The 21,997-nt window shown below is 49.3% G+C and overlaps 2 long non-coding RNA genes across 2 annotated transcripts; one reads left to right on the plus strand and one right to left on the minus strand.

Annotated features, from left to right (window-relative positions):
• Positions 1 to 465: 465 nt before the first annotated feature.
• LOC134475564 (uncharacterized) lies at positions 466 to 6,775 on the plus strand. The gene is made up of 3 exons (XR_010046732.1): positions 466 to 709; positions 5,631 to 5,748; positions 6,503 to 6,775. It is a non-coding gene; the product is annotated as an uncharacterized LOC134475564 (long non-coding RNA).
• A 9,026-nt stretch (positions 6,776 to 15,801) lies between these two features.
• LOC134475565 (uncharacterized) lies at positions 15,802 to 19,563 on the minus strand. Its single transcript, XR_010046733.1, has 3 exons — positions 19,327 to 19,563; positions 16,221 to 16,295; positions 15,802 to 15,902 (listed from the first exon to the last, which is right to left on the minus strand). It is a non-coding gene; the product is annotated as an uncharacterized LOC134475565 (long non-coding RNA).
• Between the last annotated feature and the right edge of the window lie 2,434 nt (positions 19,564 to 21,997).

Raw genomic sequence — 21,997 nt, forward strand, 5'->3', positions numbered from 1 at the left:
TGAGGCAAGAATATTGTGGAAAAGGTTATAGAGGAGGAAAGCTGCTCCCTATACGGCATCCAGAAAGCAGAGAGAGAGAGAGAGAGCCAGTAGCCAAGAGAGAAAGATGAGCTGGGGACAGGACACGCCCTGCCGGGCCACACTCCCAGTGATCCACTTCCTCCACTTGACGCCACCTCCCATTCGGCTGTGAGCTCATGAACTCATTAACCCACTGATCAGCTCAGCAGGTAGCTAGTTATTCTTGGCACCTTTCTCAGGGGTGGCATAGAGTCTGAAACCCAACTTTTCAACACTCGCGGACCTGTGGGACCCCTCAGAGCTGGCCCTATCCTTTATCTGCTCCCATGCTGCAGTGAAAGTGGAGCTCCTGTCTCAGTCCTGGCCCCTCCCCGTTTCTCTGGCACTCCATGGCTCCTCACTGCCCGAGGGTAAAGTCCACACTATACTGTGTGTCTTCTGAGACCTGCAGACCCATCCCCTCCCTGCTTCTACAGTGATTATTCAAGCACCTGCTTCTTGTCTCCAGTTCTCCAAACCTCTTGTATTTCTTGCTTTTATTTCAGATTCTCTCTGCCCCTCTGGTCTTTGGAGACAGAAACTGAATCTCTGTCAAGATAAAGCCTGGGTCCAAGGTCACACTGCTGGCAAGAAGCTGTACTAGGCTGGGACCCAGATTCGGCAAACTTCAAGTCTTCTGGCTTCAGAGGTACAGTGCAGAGAGCATTGGCGGTCAGGAGTCCTGGGGTGTAACACCAGCTCTTACTCTCAGGCTGGATGACTTCAGGAGGTCACCTCTCAGGAATCTTGGCCCTGCCACATCTAGCCCTGGGGTAATAAAGTGCTACCCAATCCTAAGATCATTAGGAGTATCACAGAGGGAGTATACGATTGCTGTTACTTGGGAATCAGTTGCTCTTGTCTTTCCTGCCCTAATAGGGACTCTGTTGAGCTCTGTGAATAAAACCCCTAACATGAGGACAAATTTGAATGGAAAAATCCCTGGGCAGCACGGCTCCATATCTAGTGGCCAGGACATCAAAGTGGCCAGTGTACCTGGAGATGGCTGAAGTGCTTCAAGCAGACATTCAAGGCCGGCAGCTCATTTCCTTAACAAAGATCAGAGCAAGCAGGGACACTTTGGGGATCTAGTTACAGGCAAAGGTTGGGAAGATAACAGGAAACACATTTGCACCTTTGCAGTCCACAGACTCAGCTCCTCCATGGCCAGGCCAAATGCAATGGTGAAGCTGTCAGCTGCTTAGGACAGGTCACAAGGGCTTCCACCAGGGTCCCAGGCTCTTGCTGGCCCACCATGGGAAGTCTTCTGGAACTCAAGAGTCTGGGATGATCCTTGAGGAATTCTCTAGAAATGCTGACCACTCTCCCAGACAATTTTTTCCAATATAGCATTCAATTGCTCTGACACTATTTTAAAGTTCGATGTATAACATTTTCCACTCCTGAGTTGGGGAAGTGGTCAGACAAAAAGTAACCAGCTTCATTACAAAACTTAAATATATATTGATTCTCGAAATTGTGCACATGATCACAATCATGCAGACATACTTCATGACCTGGCAACTCCCATCCAGGTTGTATTAGTCAGCCATGGCTGCATAACAAGTCGTCTCAAAAATTTACCAGCTTAAAACAATAAGTATTATACCAGTTTCTGTGGGCCCAGAGTGTAGGGGAAGTTTTCCTGGATGGTCATGCCATTAATAAACTGTCAGTCATGGGGCTGGGGATTTAGCTTAGTGGCATAAGCACCTGCCTTGCAAGCAGGCGGTCGTGAGTTTGATAAAAAGTAACCAGTACCGATAAAAAGATTTAAAAAAAAAAAAAGAGCAGGGATAAACTGTCATTCAAGATGTCATGTAGGGTTGTCACTTGACCAGAACTCAGTCCTGCAGCCCCATCTGTGCAAGAACTATCCTTGCGGCACAACTCAGTGTAACAGAGGGGGAGCTCTCTGGCCAGACAGGAGATGTGGAGGAGTTCTACTATGAAGTTGCTTGCCTGAGTGGGGATGATTCTACAGAGGAAGAGAAAGCCTAAGTTTTTCTCAGAGTTCTGCTTTATAATAATGGGGGCCATGGCCCGAGAAATAAACCAACTCAGGTCTAACCTAGGGACCCAAACACTCTTGCACAAGGACACAGATCTAGTCCTCTACAGCCGAGTCATCTGGGTGATGTTAGCCACTCCATTTGGGTTCTTGCCAAAGCCCCCTGCAAGGTGGTTGATTTGTCACTGAGGAGGATGGTGATATTGGAGTCAGTTAGTTATTGGCTGTTTGATTCATTTGTTTGTGAGTGGATTGGTTGGTTTGGTTTTGTATCCAAAGTAACCTCCAATCCCCTCTCTAGAATTCCAGACTCATTTTCACCTGGGTGATGCACAAACTGAGTCACTGCTTTCCCTTCGCATCGGCTCTTCCCCATGGGTGCTCTTGGGTAGGGATCCACTGCTCCCTCTACCATCCAACTGGAAACTGTTACCATCCCATCCTCTGCCTCCCAAGCCGGCCAGATCTAAGGGGCCCTGTAGGTACCAGTTGGATGTCTTCATTCCTTCTTTCCAGATGGTGGGAGTGTGGATAATACTTGCCTAATGGCTAACACACTGTGTCCCAAGCAATGAACACACAGCACAGTTCCAACTCATTTGGCAGGCCCTGGTTCCCACCTCCACACTCACCTTGGCTAAGCACCCCCTGGCACCTCTCTCCGAAAGGCTGTCCCATGGTGGTCACAGCCTAAGGAAGAAATTCCTGGTCCTGCATCCTCTCAGTTTTACATCCTTCAGGCATAAGATCTTGTCCCCCAGATATCACTGGCTCTCTTTGGGTCACAGGATCACCCTAGGACTAGGCCATGTGGCCAAAGAAAAGCTCTGATTGTCTGAGCCTGAGCCCCACAGCACAATTCTGCACTGGGGTAGAGGACCTGGTCTCCCTACTAGAAGCACAAGAAATGAAGATGGGGCAGAATGGGGTCCTTTCTGCCTGGAGAATCAGGACACAGCAGCTAGAGAAAGGACACATGGATGGCTGTGTGGGTGACAGCTGACCCTCTCTTATGAGACACAGGGATACAATGTACCTGCCCTGTGGAATATTCCCAGCGAACACAGCTATCACCAGCATCTGCTTTGTGTTAGTAACTTTTGGGTCTGGGAGCATCATGATAATTTTGAAAGCTAGAGATCCCCAGACTTGGTGGCATATATAAATGCAAACCTTTATGGTTCTCACAGGCTCTTAGAGATAACAGGTTGGACCTGTTTTAGGTCATTTTATTTTTCATCCATTAGGTCAGAAAGCTTTTATACTCCATGACTTCCAAAAGAATATATATGTTATTCCATGGGAAAACTCTCTGGTTTCAGTCTCAAACACCATGGAAGTTGGTCAGTGTCTTCAGGAAAAAAGCCACAGCCTGCCTGGTCTTCCCCATCAGTCCCATCCAGGCCCACGTTTTTACCCCAAGACTGGCCACACTGTCCAAGCCTCTTCCACATGAACAGTTCCTCCCTGCATCTCAGCTCCTGGGATTCTGAGAACCCATCCATGCTGGCTGTGGCCCCAAGAGCGGCCAGGGAGGGTGCAGGCTGCCGAGGTGGTCATCTGGCAGGCTGACCCGCTGTCTGGCCGTCTGGCTGGCTGATGGGGCTGCCCAGATCCCGGCAGTTGGCAGAGTTCCCATCTGTCTGCGCAGCCCACACCCCAGCCCTGCTGCCAGCCAGGGCTTATGCCCTGACCATTAGAGGCTCCGTTTGTGCCATTAACGGGCACGCTGGCGACAGCTGCCGGCAGCAGGTGCAAAGCCAAACAGAGTCGGCTCTGGAGAGAAGTCTTCCGCTTGTTTGAGCCAGCTGCAGAGACAGCGAGAGAAGCAGGAGGAGAGAGGAGGTCCCTTCTGAGAGCCGGCATCGAACAGGGAAGGTCTGAGCCTGGGCTTTCATCACAGTCAGTCAGACTGATGGGCCAGCTGTTTGTGCACCCAGCCACACCAGTGCAGAACGTCCCTCTTCACCGAGACTGGGATGGTATCACCTGCCCTTTCTCTTCCAAAATTCCACCTCCAAACCTGGACTTTCCTCCTGGAGTTTTGAAACAGGCAGTGTTTCAGGCCTGCCCCAGACCTCGCAAGGGAAAATTTGCAGGATAACAATTTCCCCAGGTGGACGTGAGGCTCTGAGCAGTGCCAGTTTGGTGATCAGGCATCCAGGTAATTGTTTAATCATGGCTGGTGCTGTCATGGGCACTGGGGCACATCAGGGAGGAGAGAGGTAAAATCTTCCCAGTTTGGTGCAGCTTCAGTGGAGAGAAATAGACAATAAATAAAGACGTAAAATAGAATGCCAGTAGATGATAGATGCTAAGGAAAAAAACAAGGAAGGGGAGAGGAAAGAAGAATGCCAGTGGGGAGGGGGGCAGATGCAAATGGGATGGGCCTGAGGAAGAAGCCAAGCTGAGAGGAGGAAGGGAAGGGCAGAGGCGACCAATGCATGGTGTGCCCAGGACCAAGGGGAGTTCAAGGCCAACCTGTCTCCAAAGAAAAAACAACAACAAAAAAGGCCAGGCATGGTGACGCATTCCTGTAATCCTAGCACTTGAGAGGCTGAGGCAAGAGAACTATTATAAGTTCCAGACCAGTGTGGACTACGTAATAAGTGAGACCCTGTCTCAACACACACACACACACACACACAGAGACACCTCACAAAACAATAAAACCAGACCAAGGGGACTCCTGGGAGGTGTGATTTTCCATTTGAAAACCAAGACCAGTCCCAGGCAAATGGACAGCTGGTCCCTACAGAAGAAGGGGAGGAGAGAGGGAAGGAAGAGAGCAGGGAAGGAAGGCTCTATCTCCTTACAATGGAAAGACAAGACAGCAGCAGACACAGCAGATAGAACAGGAGGCAGATGGAGCCCATAGTGAGACTCTGTGGCCCCTGTGACTGCTTGGATCCAGCCGTGCCTGACACAGGGACACCCTTCACCATGTCCTGGGCTGGCATGCACCCCTTTCTTCATGATCATGCTCCACCTGCTTGGCCCACAGATGGTAGGGAGTACCTGTCCCATCGGATGGTGGCACATTTGGTGGGGAAGTGGTACAGCCACTCATCATGTGGGTGTTATGTCCTGACTCCAGTGCCACCATCCTCACCCAGGAGCCGTGGGGATGGACTGGAACTTCACACAGGATGGGTAATAAGAGTTGGGGCCAACCCGATATGGCCTGTAGGGGTCACAGATCTGTCAGCAAGCTGTTGGTGGGCTCCCCCTGGGCTGTCCCCGGCCTCTCCTTCAGCCCTGGGAAGCTCCTTGTGCACCCTGGGTGTGTTTGTATGTGTGTGTTGTGTGTGTGTATGTGTTTGGGTCCAAGTTTCTTTTCCTCCCTTTTTTTTTTCCTGTGGCACTGGATATGGTACCCAGGGACCGTGTGCATGCTGGATTTGGGGCCCATTCTAAAGCCTGCCTTCACCGGTTATATCTGCCATGACCCTATTTCTATGAAAGGTCACGTTGAAAGGCCCTGGGGGTGGGCATATGAATGGGAGATACACATCAGGCCATAACTGAAGTTATTTGTGTTTTGTTTTGTTTGAGACAGGGTCCCACTATTGCCGTTGAGGCTGTCCTTGAACTCACTGCAATCCTCCTGCCTCAGCCTCCTGAGTGCTGGGATCAACGTCAAGCGCCACCATGCCTGGCACTTCAGCCGATAACTGGTAACAGTATAGCAAGAACACAGATCTCTAGGTTTTTCAAGGTCCCCTCTTGTGATCAGTGTGGTTCTGTTCCCCAGCTCCAGGCTAAAGGGAGCCCCAAGAGGTGACACTGAAAGATTCCTTGGTTGATCCAGGCCTTCACTTCTAGCTACTTTGAAGGGGGAGGGAAAGGATCTCAAGTCTGAGGCCAGTTTGAGCAATGTAGCCTCCTCTGAATAAAAAAATAAATTATTCTTTTAAGAAAAAAAAAAAAAGAGTCGGGGCCAACTCGCTCAGTGACCAGGGAAGGCCCTGATGAGAGCTCGCTAGATCTGGCCTGGCCCCCATCTAGAGGCGGTCTCAGAGTTATTGTTTCTCGCAGGAAAGTCTTTTGGTCTAATAAGCTATGTCCCGGGCATTAGGAGACAGGAATGCTAGGTACCTTTTTTCCCCCCTTTCCTTTTATTTTCAATGTTCTGCCTGTGGACTTCTTTCCTTCCCCCTCCTTTTGCAGCCCGAGTCGCTAACTTGCACATTGCAGGCAGCTCCTGCGAGCTTGGTCCCTGAGTGCTACAAGCCTGTAACAGACACTCACTCAGCAAGCCGCGCTTGGCTTCAGGAGGGGCTGGCAGGCCTCGCTAAAATTACATTTCCATTCCGGTGCCTATGTTTTTAAGCTGTTATTTTAGCATTTCTGACTGGTTCACAGTTGACACCTACTGATGGAAAATTAAATGAAACTTGGCCAAGAACGAGCCTTCCCTCTCCTCTCCAGGCTGAGCTTTTAGCTCCTTTTGGAAGAAGACGCAGCTTCGAGGGGCCAGGAAGACTCCCCAATTTGGAAACAAGTCTGCAGCACTGTCCTATCTCTGCCACCCAGGATCCTTGGAGCCTGGGGGCAAATCAGTCCCCTGCCTGTGAGCCCAGCTGCTTCTATCATCTGTGAAGGGGACTCAAATGGTGCTGCAGGAAGCCAGAAGGGGTCAGGGGACATCGTGCTATCTGCCTGGAAGGTGAGCACATGAATGCTGTGAAGAATCTCAGCACACAGTAGGTGCTCAGCAAATGTGGATTGTGTTGGTCTCAGTCCTTTCTCTCTCGGCCATTTGATCTGACATCCTTGGGGTTGGTTTGTGCTGCCAACTGGTTAACTAAGACATAAAACATGCGGGTGCCTCTCCCCACAGCCAGGCTGCACGGAGGCCACCAGTCAGTGTTAGTGAAAGCGCTCCAGCATGGTCCTTGCTGGGGACAGTGTCCTAACTTCACGGGGCCACAGCAACACAAATCGGCACTCTCCCCTTCCTCTTCCCCCTGCCACACAAATCCTGGAACCAGCTGCCCGATGCCATTTATTGCCTGTCAGCACACCATGGGGCAGGGTGTCACTACAACTTGTCTTGAGACAACCCTGGCCCGACACCGCCCAGACAACCCACCGCTCTCACTAATGGCCATCCAGCCCCTGCTACCCAGCCAGCGCCTAGACCATGGACATGTTCACACTTGCTCATCCCTCTCTTCAATGCCAGCACACAATGCTTAATAGCATAAGAGGATTTGCTGGATGCGGTGTTACATGCCTGTAAATCCTAGCACCAGGGAAGCTGAGGCAGCCAGGGCTACAAACAAACAAAAAACAAAGAGGAAGGTCAGAAGTCAGCTGTCTCCACAGGAAATGCAAAGGTGATCACATCAGTCAGGACAATGCACCCCTGAGCTCACTGACAGGCCTCAGTGGAAGCCCACTTCCAGCTCTGGGTCCAGGCCCCTTCCTGCTAGGTCTCATCTGCTCAGACCCCAACTTGACACAGGCAATCAGGGATGAAACCCCAGCCGCAGAGACCTAAGGGAAAGCTGTGTTCTTCGCGCTGTGGTCTCCCTAGCTGTTCAGCAGAGGTGGTGGTTACCGATGTGTCCCGAGGACTGCTGATGGGCGTGAATGGCAGCGTGCCCATCCTCCATCCGTGCCCAGTCAGCATCCACCAAAATTGTACTTCACCCGTGTGGCTTGTGGGCTATTCCATCAAACAGGCCTCTAAACAAACATGGACATGATACCAGTAAATGCAGTGCGGGTCTCCACCCAGAGGCAGAGCTGGACATTTGGGTGGTTTCCTGATTGGAAGAAGAGGTAACTTAGAAGCTCCCAGCAGGTCCTGCAATGGTGGCCCGGAGGTTCCTGGGTGGGGCTTCAGGGCTGAGGACTTAGGGGTGGAGCACGGAGTCTCAGTGGGGAGACAAAATAGCACACAGAAAACTGTCCCCCGTATCCTGTACAACCCTTGGGAGGTGGCCAGTCCAGCCACAGCCAACCTTTCCCTCTTCCTGTGCCCCCAGCTTGTCCCTCTCTTAGGGACAATGATGGAGAGCTCAGGCAGCTGCCACCTGGCCTTGGGTCTCTCTCACTCTATCAGGCATGGTGCAAGTCCTGGACGGAGGGTAAGGATTTGGAAAATGTTTACTGAGATTGAGATGTGATGTCACTGAGCTGGTGGCTTTCCCTGGGGCCAGTGCTGGAACCCCACTGCCAAGCGGGATATTAATCTTATAAAGCTGTGGCCCTTGGAGGAAGTAAGGGACCTGGAAGGATACAAGAAGCTAAACAGACAAGGACCAGAGGCGGCAAAGGAATTTCTACCTAAAGATGCTGAGGAACAGCCAGGCACAGGAGTGCAGAGGTAAAATCCTTGTACTCTGGGAGGCTGAGGGAGGAGGATCACTAAATTCAAGCCCAGCCTGGGTAACTTAGTGGGACCCTGGCTCCAAAAAAAGGACTGGGAATAAGCTCAGTGGGAAAGTTCTGGGTTCAACCCTTGGCATGAAAAAAAACATTAAGGAGCACTCTTGTCTGGGAAAGGTGAGCCCAAGACGTGGAGTTGCACTGATGAGCAGACTTACTGCTGTAACTTAGATGGCATGTTTATCGGGGTGCTTTGAGGGGACAGCTGAGGAAGTGGAGTGGGTGGCCCCAGAGACATCAGCCTCCCCCCAGCCACCCAGCTAATAGTGCCAGCAGGCTTCCCTTTCCACCCAGGTGCCAATGCACCACCCCCTGTCTCCAGACAAGGGGCATCCGTCTGCCTTGGCAAACCTGGCATCATTACAGTCCCGCCCCCCATCCAGGGTGACCTTGGCGACCCACTTAGCCCCTCGAGTTCCCATTTCCCCAGCTGTAAATTGAGCCCAACCTCCATGCCACCCTTCCCCACATCTTAAGCAGGTCACCTCCCCCACACAAAGGACAGCGAGGGAGCCCAGCAATGAAGCCTGGTTACCAGGGAGCGGGAAGCAGTGCGGGCTGCAGCTGGGGATTACAGGGAAGCCACTGGAGGCTCCTGCTAGTGGCACAGCCTGCCCAAGAGGCTCCGCTCTTGTCAGAATATTAACGCCCTGGATGCATTTGTGCCCCCTGTGATTGTGAGCAGGGGTTCCAGAAGGGCTGTGCTGCATGCATATTTATGAGCCAAGCCTAGACAAAGACTACCACATTTTAAAAGGTGCAATTATCTCTAAAAAGTTCAGCTTTATTTTCATGCTAATGAATACAATATTTTTAAGCAAACCTAATTGGTTTGCCTAGGCTCCCATAAAAGCTCTCAACTCATTAGAGCTCTGAGGTCCCCTTCAAAAGGGGCTTTAGAGGGGATTTGGGGGGAGGCAGCAAAGAGGGGGTCGGTGCCCAGGAAGCCATTTGCACAAGTTTTCCAGCCATGAGTGCTGCCATGCCCTCCCCATGCTCCTTCCCAGGCCTGGGAATAAGGAGATCAGGGCCACCCTGGTGGTCAGGCCCTGGGAATAAGGAGATCAGGGGAAACTGAGGGCCAAGGGGGTTGTGCTCCCTTCTTGCTGCAGGCTGGCTTCAGCCCCAAGGTACAATGTACAGTTGGGAGGATGTACACTGTACAATGCTAGGGTCAACACAGTCCATGAATGGTGCCCCCTGGAGTTGTGCAGCAGCCCAGCAACCTGGCTTCTCCTGGTGTCTGCAGGGCGGTTACAGATGGTGTGCCTATCAAGTGTGCAGGAAAGGACTCTGGGATTGGCCAGAGCTTTTCTGCTTACACAGCTTCCCCTAACTGCCTCTGTGGAGATACCCCGCAGGCTGGGAAGGCCCACAGGGGGTTGGAGAAACCAGTGGGAACAAGGCAGGGGTTGGTCGGTCTGCAGGAAGGAGGTGGAGGTCCAGGCCAGATGCTACCACTCTACAGCTTTGTGCCTCCACAGCCCCTGCTGCCAATCTCTGAGATCCCACCCAGAGCGGTTTCTTTCCATTCCAGGGCAGCTTTGCCTAAGAATCATTGAAAGAAGGCCATAAAGCAGAGAGGGAGGAAGAGGTTTCTAAAAGTCAACCTTGCAGTTGTGATTCCACCACACTGACTGGGTCACATTTCCAGGACCAAGCTCTGGGGGATGACAGGGAGCTGGCTGGGGAGGCTGGTGGCAGAAGAGGATATTGACTAATGCTTAAACACCACACCAAGTAAGCTGGGTGTGGGGTTGCACACTTGTAACCCCAGCACCTAGGAGGCTGAGGCAGGAGGACCTCCACGAGTTCAAGCCCAACCTGGACTACACAGAGAGACTCTGTCTCAAAAAGGAAAAAAAAGCAAAGTTTAAAAAATAAACCAAGTAGGGGCTGGGGGTTTAGCTCAGCGGCATAAGCACCTGCCTTGCAAGCAGGCGGTCATGAGTTCGATCCCCGGTACCGATAAAAATGAAAAAGACAAAAAAAAAAAAAAAATCAGAAAAAATAAACCAAGTAACCCAAAAGGCGCAGTAGACTCAGCACCCTGTGGAAGGCAAACACTGGTAAGGAAACAGAAGCAGACGTAGGTGACCCTAACTGTGTGAGAGCCCCCAGAACACACTGGTCCAGGGTAGAGTCTAAGGCTGAGTTCAGGGCTGTGTTATTCTAGCAAAAGGGCCTTCACGTTCCCTGCTGGGCCTCTCTCTGGTCCCCAGGGCACAACTCAAGGGCTTTGGGCATCAAACACCCAACCTGGAGGTGTTACTGCAGGGACTTCTCAGGAGCTCGGAGCCAAACCTACACCCCAGGCCTTCTACTGCCTAATTGGCTTAGATTTATCAAAGTAATTTTAAGGGAGAATTGTATATGAAGGTAATTAGCTCAGTTGAACTAATTTTATTAAACAATGCTGCCTTAGTGACAAACAGATCTGTTATTAATTTGTAACCAAGCAGCTATTTCATTTGGTTTGCTGCCTCAGTAATGAGCCCTGCAGTGGCTGCAGCCAACAAACCCAAGCCAGACACAAGTGTCCAGCACCACCTTGCACACTAGAAACTCCGAAGGCCCTGCTGTCTCTGAACTGTTTGCCTCCGTGCTATGAAGGCCTCAGTCAGAAGCTCCCTTAGAAATGGCCATCCCACGGTGCTGTCTGCCTCGGTTTCCCCATCTGTAAACTGAGGGAAACAGCAATGCCTACCTTCTAGAGCAGTGATGGCAAAACTTGTAGATCTTTCGATGGTACAAATAGCCCTCTATGGCACGTGTGCCATTGGTTCGCCACCACTGTCCTCCAGTAACTGTGAGCGTGAACTGAGGGTGAAGCTGGCCAGCACCCCAGCTGGGGCCCAGGCATGAGAAGTGTTTGTACAGTGCTTTCCTGGCTACAGACAGCAGGGAGCCCACAGCCAGGGATGCAGTGGGAGGTCTCTGCTTCCCCAATTGCTGGCACCCTCTTGAGTCTGAGTTTGCTCAGACCCATTCCCTTCCACTCCTGGAAATCGATAGTCACCCTGGTAGCCCTCAGGGCTGTGCCTTGGTTTCTTCATCTCCCCAAAAGAGGCCACCCTCTCTGCCCAGAGTGTCCCTGGCCACCCTAGCGGACAAGCAGGATCACCATCGAAGTCTCAAACATACTGAGTTGCTCAGGACACCTGGAGAGCTGATGGGAAAGGCTGCTTCCTGACACTGCCCCACCAGAACTGGATCACACATGTTGCTCCCAGATCTATGTGCTTGGGTTGCCCCCAAGAACCCCTAGTCTCTAGCAGTGAGCTTTGCAGGACACCCGATACCTGCTGCCTTAAGGGTTTTTCTGTGCCTGTGCCACAAGAAAGAGAAGAGTGGTTTCAAGAAGAAACAAAGTGTGTGGCTGACAGTCGGGTAATATCGGCCCCCAACCCATCCGTTCCTGGTCCTGCGGAATGCATGCTGCACCTGTGCAGGCTGGGAGGTTTGCACAGCTGGAGTTACTTTGGGGCTGCACTCCCCAGAAGCTTCTCTGAGTCCACCTGCAGTCTTAACTGCTGAGAAACAGAAACTCAGGGTTTCAGCAAGTAGCTATTAACCACTGTCACACAGACCATTGCCTCCCCAGGTTACAAGAGCACCCAGGCCCACCCCAGCACTGACTTTCTGTGATTAAGCCCTCCCTTGGATGAGGCATTTTGTCTCCAGAAAGCCATCATCAAATCCAACACACAAATGTACACTTAGCTCTTAGCCAGGCCCACCCTCCTTCCTCTCTCCAGCCAAGTAGCTAAATCTCACCCATGCTTTATGACCAACTCAAGTTCCACTTTCCCCTTCCCAAAGCCTTCATGAGCCTCTCTGCATTTCCCAGCCCTCCCTCCAAGATGGGCGGAGACCATGTGCTTACTGCTGACAATAACATGTGCTCCTCAAGGCTCCTCAGTAAAGAGCTGGCCACAAGCATCAGAGTGCTGCTGGGCACGTTGGCACATGCCTATAATCCCAGCACTGGAGAGGCTGAGACGGGAAGATGGCTGTGAGTTCAAGGCCAGCCTATACTAATAGTGAGATCCTGTCTCAAAAAACCAAAAGAGTATCAGAGTCTCACCTCACACTAAAGTATTCATCAGCTATCACTGTGTGACAATAAGGCCCCAACTTGGTTTTAAAAGGCAGTAAACAGCTATGACCTAGCCAGTTGCTGCACAGCAGAAACTCTGGAGCTGCCAGGTAATGGCTCTGACTGAAGTCTCTCAGGGGAGAGTCAAAACTCGAGGATGGACTGTCAGCATCTGAACTCTCGTGGACTGGAGATGGTACGTCCTCAAGGCTCGTACCCTCCAGCTGGCAAGTCAGGCTGGCTGTTGGGAGGCCTTGGTTTCTGCCACACGCATCTCTCCAAGACATGCTTGTGCCACGGTGGCTGGCCCTCCAGAGTGAGCCATATTTAAGGACAAAACTGAAGCATCAACATCCTTTCAAGCTTGTCCTCAAATATCATATATCTTCACGCATCAGTACCCTTGTCTCCATTAGAACTGAGTCATCAAGTTTAGCTCACAGTCAAGGATAGGAGAAATAGCTCCCCATATGGAAAGCAGGAAGGGCAATGAACTGGCGGACACATTTTTAAAACCACCACAAATGTTGTCCGTACTAGCAGAAGGGAAAAGAAGCAAGACTCCCTCCTCACACCACCCTGTGATCAGAGAGAAGATTTTCCCAGAAGGCTTTGGTAGTCTTTCCATTATTGGCCAGAATCGAGTCACGTGTTTGCCTTCTAGACCAATCACTGGCAGAGGGAAACAATCTCGTGACTGGATTAAACCAATCAGAATCTTGCTCTGAAAGCAGGCTCGTTTCTGCTTTAACATAATTAGGTTTCCACCAGCAAGGGGTTAGGGGAGAACAGCTGCTGGATGGGCAGCAGGAGTGCCAGCCATGGTGTTCTATTAATTGGGTGGTTGGGAAAACTTAGACACTGAGGTGGGGATAATCTACAAATAAGAAACGTGGTTACTTTATTAACAGCTTTCTACACTGCCAACCACAACTGAATCATTTCCAGGATCTGTCTGAGAGAAGGATTAGTTCACTCGGGTTGGAGTTTCATCCCTAGGGTGCAGGGTTTTCAACTCAGCTGACCTGGCCTGGAGTCCTTGTTCTATGAAACGTTGCCTGGGTAACCTGGGCAAGTGTACTACCCTCACAGAGCCTCCGTTCCCAGCTATGTATAAAGAATGATAATGCTACTTGCCAGGTTCCAAAGCTAATGGAATGTGCTGTGTGACCTAGCAGGCCGCATGCATTTTTATCATCCCCTTTTGCTCTGGGTCTTGGGTGAGAGACCAGATACCACCCACCGGAGGCTTTTTTTGTTCCCTTTCTTCCCATCTCCAATTCCAGTGTATGTGCAGAAAAGAGAACAAAACCCCGAGGCCAAATCCCCACCCTAGAAACAATGGCCCCACTGTTAACACCTCAGGCAATGGCGCCCCACCCAGCTGAGGAAGCCCCCACTCCCAGCCTCAGTTAATAACCACCACAGGCTGATTTAATGTGAGTAGCTGATCTCACCGCTTCCATGGCAAGTTTAATTTGCTAGGAAAGCAAGTTGGGGAAGTTCTAATAACACAGAGCTGCAAATAATACCAAGGAGAGTTTGCATTATGATAACTTTCCAATTAAAATGGATTAATGGAGGAGAAACAGCAGCAGTAGTGTCTAGACAACATATTACTAAATCCTTGGAGAGGGAGAGAGAAGGGAGCCAGGGGAACACAGGAAAGCAAGATAAACTGGTGAACTTTATGAGTGGGTGACACTCCTTTGTGATGGGATGTTCTGGAGGTGACAGTAGGTCATCCTTATCCCTGGTGTCCTGTCAGCTACCACACTGGACTCAAAGAAAACCAATCTTTAAGGACCAAAGACCTTGGGTCTTTTGGATTCCTCATTAAAATGCAAATCGCACCTTGGGTTTCCTTGACACCTCAGAGCTGGGATTAGCCTGCTGTTACCTGGGAGCTTTGGGAGCCACAGAGCAAAGGCCCTGGCTGGCATCAGGGGGCCCACAGAGCTGGCTGTGACACCAGCTGTGAACACATTTGAGCTCTGTTACAGGACTGGAAACACGCTCTGCCTTACAGAACAGCCACTGAGCAGAACAGTGGTGGCAGGTAAGGCCAGGTCAGGCTGATTGGGGCTGGCATTTTTGATCGCTAGTTTTCAAGGCTGATTATTTTCCAGCTAGGTTTTATTTTCAGAGAAAAACAGCAATTCCTCCACACCTGCGCCAGCGACCCTGACTCGGACCCCAGCTGAGCAGTCCCCAGGTCCATACACAACTGCTCTCCTGGGAACCTGCATTTCAGACCTAAGTGGTGCAGGGTCTGGCCAAGCTGGGGCCAGGCTCCTTCATGGAGCTGTTTCCAGGGCAGAAAAAGTCAGAAGCTGTTAACTCAGTTCTTGAACTGTCCAGCAGGACCCGTTTTACAAGCAGACCAGGATCCACGCTCCTCTTCTTTGCTTGTGCTAGCTGGTCATTTTCTGCTGCCTTCAAACCAAAGAAGCTAAATTATTCAGTCACCTCTTACCAGTGATACTTGGGAAAAGCCAATTGACCAGGCTGAGCCCTGGCCTTTTCTCCAGGAAGAAGATACCCCTGGTACACTGCTTCCTTCTTGCACTGGTGACAAGGTGGATTAGAGATTGCCACTTAGGTCCCTCTCAGCTCTGAAGCTGGGAGGTTTCAGATGTGATTCTTAAGGCTCAGGAAAGAAGCTTTCTCAACCCAGAGGATGCTCCCAGAAATCCCCAAGCTTGCCCTGCACCCCGAAGGCACACATCTCTTGCAAAACCCACCCGCCTGTAAGCCAGTCCCTTGCAAGGAAGCGCTGGCCATGCACTGCCCCCTGCAGGCCTCCATCACTCATCACAGAGGCAAAGAAAAAGCCCTCTCACAATCAAAGGCAGCCATAGGGGCTGCGTTAAGGGCACTGTTCTCCACTCGGGGTCATTCTCCACTCGGGGTCAGCCTCGGTACAAAACTGACAACCAAAGATCCCAGGACAAGGAAAATGAAACAAGAAACGACTAGGGAGAGCCAGGTATGGTGGTGTACATCTTTAACCCCAGCACTCTGCAGGCTGAGGCAGGAGGATTGCTGTGAGTTTGAGGCTGGCCAGGGGTATAGTGACTTCAAGACCAGCCTAAACTAAATAGTCTCAAAAAATGAAAAAATAACAAATAATAACATCCAGCCCCCCTCACTCCCAGCCCCAGCAACCACCATTCTTTCTAGGAATTCAACTATTTGAAATGTAGCATATAAGTAAAATCATAAGGTATTTGTCTTTCTGTGACTGGCTTACATTATTAGCATAATGCCTTCAAGATTCAGCCAAGCAGTCAGGCATCATGGCACACTCGTATAGTTTCAGTGCTCCGGAAGCTGAAACAGGAAGATCACAAATCCAAAGTCATCCTAGACTTTCATTCAAACCTAAAATACATAGTGAGACTCAAAAAAAAAAAAAAAAAAAATCCAAGTCATAGCACATATCAGAATCTCCTTCCTTTCCACTGTACTTGTACACCAAATTTTGTTTGCCCATCCATCAGGGGGTACTTGGCCTCAGCCCTTTGGTACTGTGAACAGTGCTCCTAAGGGCATTAACACAGGTGCACACATGTCTTAGTTACTTTTTACTCCTTGCTGAGACAAAATAGCTGAAGCCCAAAGTTGGGAAAGGAAAGGTTTATTTCTTACAGTTTTTGAAGGTTTCAGTCCATACTCAGTTGGCTCCAAGGCAGGGTGGCATGGCTGGGCTGCAGTTCATGGTGGCTGCAAACAGCAAGGAGGAAACAGGCAAAAGAGTGAGACACGCCTTCTTCCTGCCATTACATTGTATGCTGGCTCCACCCTTAGCTGTGTGTAGCACTGACACCATCAATCCAAGCGCTAGACAATGAACCAATCACAAGTGCATAATGCAAATGCATGAGGCTTGGGGGCCACCGACATAAACCATGACAACACATGTTTATCTGAAGCCCTGCTTTGACCTCAATGAAGTACATTCCCAGAGCGAAATCCTGGATCATAATCCCATATTTCATTTCTTGAAGAATCACCGTACTGTTCTCCCTAGCACCTGCACCATTGTCTGTTCCCTCCAGCGAAGCCTGAGAACTCCACTTTCTCCACATCCTCACCAACACGTGTGCTTGCTGTGCACTTTGGTGGCAGCTGCCTGACCTGGCAGGACATGGCATTGTCTATTTATATTGCTACGAGCCCAAGGGTGCTGATGTTGGCATTGTCTCTTGGGTCTCCTGGCGGTTTGTGTATCTGTGGAAACGTTCTTCTGAGCCTTGGCCCGTTTTGGATTGGGTTGTATTATTGTTGCATGGTGAATGTTCTTTACATATTATGGGTAGCAGTCCTTTATCATATATACGACCCGCAAATATTTTCTCCTCTTCTGGGGGTTGACTGCCTTTTCACTCAGATGCCAGAATCCTTGATGCATAAAAGTTTTAATTTTGTTGAAGTCTAAGTTATTTACTTTTTTTTTTGGCCATCCCTAAGAAATATTTGTCAAATCCAGTTTCTTAAAATGTTTCCTTTATTTTTTTCAGTACTGGGGAATGAAGCAAGGGCCTTCACATTGAAGCCCTAAGCCCTTTTCAACATTTCTTCTTGAGACAGGGCCTTGCTAAGTCATTAAACTGCCCAGACTGGGCTTAACTTGGGATCCTCCTGCCTCTGCTTCCTGGAGTGCTAGGATTACAGGCATTCACCACTGTATCTTTTTCCCTATGTTGCCTTAAGAATTTTATGATTTTATGTCATACATTTAGGCCTTTAGTCTATTTTGAGTTAATTTTTGTGTATGTATAAAATAAGGGCCCCTAGCTAGGCTTGGTGGCTCATGCCTATAATCTCAGCACTTGGAAGGCTGAGGCAGGAGGATCATTGTGAGTTCGAGACCCACCTGGGCTACGAAGTGAGTTCAAGGCCAGCCTGAATTGCATAGAGACCCTGTCTCAAAAAGACCAAAATAAAATAAAATAAAATAAAATAAAATAAGGGCCCCAGTTCGATTTTATTACATGGAGATAACCAGTTTCCCAATACCACTTTTTCTAAAGTTGTCCTCTCTCTTTTGAACAGTCTTGGATACTGGCTGAAAATCATGATTTCTAGACTAACCATTCTATCCCATTGGTCTACATGTATCTTTATGTCTGCAGTGCATTGATTTGATTACTACATCTTTGTAGTGAGTTTTAAAACTAAGAAAGGTGAAATCTTCAACTTTGTTCTTTTTAAGGCTTGTTTTGGCTGAGATTCCCACTGAATTTTAGAATGGATTTTGAAAGGGTTTTGGCCCACACAGGACACTATAGCCAGTAAACCCTTAAAGGTGGAACCAAGGAGCTCCTATCTCCTCCACCCCTAGGAATTTCCTGTGACTCCATCTTCCCCACCCTCTAGGAATTTACCTATGGTGCCAAACCAAGACCAATGGGCTATCCGTGCATCTCTGATGCCCCTTTAGGTTCCACCCCAAACCAAGGCTATTTACACACCCCCCATGCCACGTGTCTGCCAGAGAGAAAGCCGGACCCCAGTGGTCGGGGGTTTTGGTTTTCTCTCTCCATGTCCTCAGAATAAAGGCCTCTTTTGTTTTATACTTCTCATCTTTTGGATATAGTCTTATCATTTGGTGCCATGACTCAGATCAGCAGGCAATTGACTCCTGGGACACACCCAGTTCCCAGTTGAGTCCCCAGCCAATTCACAAACCAGATTACATCCTAGATTACCTCTCCGCTTTTCCTCTCCCGGGTCCTGCTTGACTTGTCGCCAACTGCTCGCACACAACACTGGACCGATTAATCTCAGGTAAGCAAACTCCAGAGAATTCTTGGTGCTGGGCTCAGCCCCAGGCGAGTTTTCTTCCCCTTCATGTGGGTTTGTGATGCTCTCACCTCCTTAAGATAGCCCAGGGCAGGGTCTTTCTGGGCAACCTGCATCCACCCTCAAAAATCTCTCACGTCCTTTGGGTTCAGATAGCCCAAGGCAGGATTTTCTGGACTGCCCACACTGTAAGACCCTCACGTCCCTCAGAGCTTCACACTCTCACGGGCAGAACTGTTACTGACCCCACGTGGACTCCACTCATAAATCTCTCAGTGACAACTGGAATATATGAGTTTTGGGACCCTAACCACCATTTGGTGCCACAGGACGAGTGACGGCTCACCCTCCGGACCACAGCTCCTTTCTTGCCTGAATTAGTCATGGGAAACATTTTTTCTAATTCCCAAAAGACGTCTTTACAATGCCTAATTTCCAATCTATGTACTCTTAAGATTAAAAACACCATAAAAACTAAATGATTAACTTTTTACTGCCAGGAGGTTTGGCCAACCTACCCACTTATCGGCAACCCTTGGCCCAGAGAGGGGACATTTGACCCCTGTATTCCCAAAAATCTGTATGATTTCTGCCAGGCTGGCAACAAGTTAACAGAGATCTCTTATGTACAAGCCTTCCTTGTTCTGAGAACATGCTCGTCTCTCATTAAATCTTGTACTCCCACCCAGGTACTTTTAACTAACTCTGCTGCGTTGCAAACTCTCCCCTCCTGCCAACATGATCCGCTTGATGAAGTACCCCTGGTTTTTTATCGGCTGCCGCCTGCCTACCCCCAAAATCGCTGTTACCTCCCATTGTGCAATCGTTTCCCCTCCCTCTCCCAGAGCCCATAACTCTCCCAGCAGCTCCAATCCCTCTGTTAGTGCTTCCTCGCAGTCTCCGACCTCCTGTTCTCCTGAAAATTCTCTATCCCCTACAGCATTCTCACCTGCAGCCTACTGTACTAGGTCTCGGTCGCTGTTTCCTTCCGGCAAGCCGCGTGACTGTTCCAGCTTGTGCCGGGGACGGTTGCCATGTTGCGGCCCTCTGCCACGTGAAAGGGCGCCGCCATCTTGGGATGGATCTCACGGTCAATGGCCACCCCCTTGTGGCTCCTCTTGTGATCAGCAACATCCACCCTGTTGTGGACCACATGATGGTTCATTGTGCTGCGGACAGCAATTTCATCACTGCAAGGCACACAGTGAGATGCCATCTGCCAGTGTTTCCTCATTCCAGGGTAACTGGCAGCTGCTTTGGTGTCTGCCGGATGAATGGCTGCCCAATGGCCCTCTGCTCAGAAATCTTTTCCTCAATCTCTGCTACCACTTTGGGAGCAAGCTGGCCCCGAGGGACTTGTTAATATACATGTGCCTTTCTCCCTTTCTGACTTATCTCAAATTACCCATAAATTAGGTAGCTTCTCTGTTGACCCACAGAATTATATCAGAGAATTGGAATTTATTACTAATTGTTATGATTTACATTTTAAAGATGTTTATGTGATTCTAAATACCACTCTGAGGTCACAAGAGTGAAATCAGCTGTGGCAAGCAGCTCGAGAAGAAGCTGATCGCAGACATAAGGTGAACACCGCTGATAATGACCCTGGGCCTGCAGCTGTGCCAGAACAAGATCCTAACTGGAACTATCAAAACAGTGAAGGTTTGACAAAATTACATAAAATGATTGAGTGTCTGATTGTGGGCCTTAATAAAATTGCTCACAAACACACTAACTATAAAAAACTTTTAGAACAGGTCCAGGAAGCTAATGAAAACCCAGCTGTGTTCCTAAATCGGCTTTGGGAAACCTTACATAACTATACTAATGTAAACCCAGACCTCATGAAGGGATGATTGTTGTTAACTCTTATTTTATTTCCCAGTCTGCTCCTGATATTCGTGCAGAATTACAAAGGGTTGAACATGGCCCTCAAACTCCGCAAGGGGATCGACTTAAATTAGCTTTCCATGTCTTCAACAACAGAAAAAATTCAAAAAGAGGAAAAGCAAGCTTAAACATTAAAGTATGCTAAATATCAGTCTGATCTCTTATCAGCAGTACTCGGGGCTCCCAGGACAAGAAATCCAAAACAAGGTGTGGCTGCCCGAGTCCCACCTGGACCATGCTTTAAATGCAGCAAACAAGGACACTGGGCAAAAGATTGCCCCAACCCTGGCATCCCTCTAGGACCATGTCCATACTGCAACCTTAAGGGCCATTGGAAGAGTGACTGTCCTAGCCGCCAGCAAGTGGGTAAGCCATCCTTTAATCCCTTGCCCTCACAGGAGACTCCGTCAATGCCAGATTCATCACTGACTGACCTGCTTGGACTTGCTGCAGAAGATTGATGGGGCTCGGGGCTCACAGCCCCCACTCCAGTAACCTTGTTGGAGCCCCGAGTCTCACTGGAGGTCTCAGGTAAGATAATATCTCTGCTTGTGGATACGGGGGCAACTTATAGTGTACTTCCTGAATTTTCAGGACCTTGTAGTAAATCCTTGATTTCTGTTGTGGGCGTTGACGGCCAGCCTACTCAACCTTTGCAGACTGGGCCTGTCCCATGTAGATTCCAGACTCTTTTCTTACCCATAGCTTCCTAGTAATCCCAACATATCCCACACCCCTTTTAGGTAGAGACCTTCTTCAAAAGCTTAATTTTTCCTTTACTTTCTTTCTCCCCACAGCCTTAATCCTCCAAACAGCCTCACAATGCATCGCAAAGCCATTCCCTCCCCTTCCTCCTTCTCTTGTTGACCCCATCGTTTGGGACACATCCAATCCCACTCTGGCTACACATGCCATGCCTGTTTTAATCCGTCTCAGGGATCCCTCAATTTTTCCCTGCATTCCCCAAACCCCAGAGCTCCCCAACATTTAAGGGGACTTAAACCCATAATTAAGTGCCTTTTAGACAACGATTTTCTTAAACCTACCTGTTGTACTCCCCCCAAAAAGCCCCTGAGATGAAAAATGGGGCAAAACCCCTAAGATGGAAAAGATGGGGCAGAACAATGTCATTTTTAGGAAGAAGCACTTTTATTTTAGCTGGCCCAGTGACGCAGTGCAGGTGGAATTTGCAAAGCTGTGCAACTGAGTTGGAGTTTTGACTGATTTTTATAGTTCATTTATGATTAGCTCATTGATCATTAAGTACATAGTGATGAGAAACAGAAACAAGGTGGGCCTTTGTTCCCCTTTGCTTGAGGTCAGAGGCATTTCACAGTGGGTGGTTAGCCAATTCATAGCCCTTGGTCTGCCAATTCCAGGAACATTTGTCTCTCACAAAGGGAACAATGGTTGACACAGCATCATTTGTCTCTTACGAGGGGAACAAAAGTTGACAGAGCACACAGGTCTCTAAGGTGAGGGGGATGATGCATTACAGAACAGCAGAACGATGTGGTCAGTTAATTTATAACTATGTGGTTGGTGCTTGGTTACTAGGGTAACAAGCTCAGTACAGAATGACAATATTGCTAATAACTATCCTTTTAAGTAACTATTTTTGCTAATTATCTTTTAATCAATTATATTAAATTTTTTAACATCTTAGTATAACACTACCCATTCACCCCACAATACTCCCATTCTCCCGGTACTCAAGCCTGATGGGT

This window comes from Cavia porcellus, unplaced genomic scaffold, assembly GCF_034190915.1.
Source record: "Cavia porcellus strain 051 isolate PalLab524CR breed Dunkin Hartley unplaced genomic scaffold, mCavPor4.1 scaffold_4, whole genome shotgun sequence".
Classification (NCBI taxonomy): domain Eukaryota; kingdom Metazoa; phylum Chordata; class Mammalia; order Rodentia; family Caviidae; genus Cavia; species Cavia porcellus.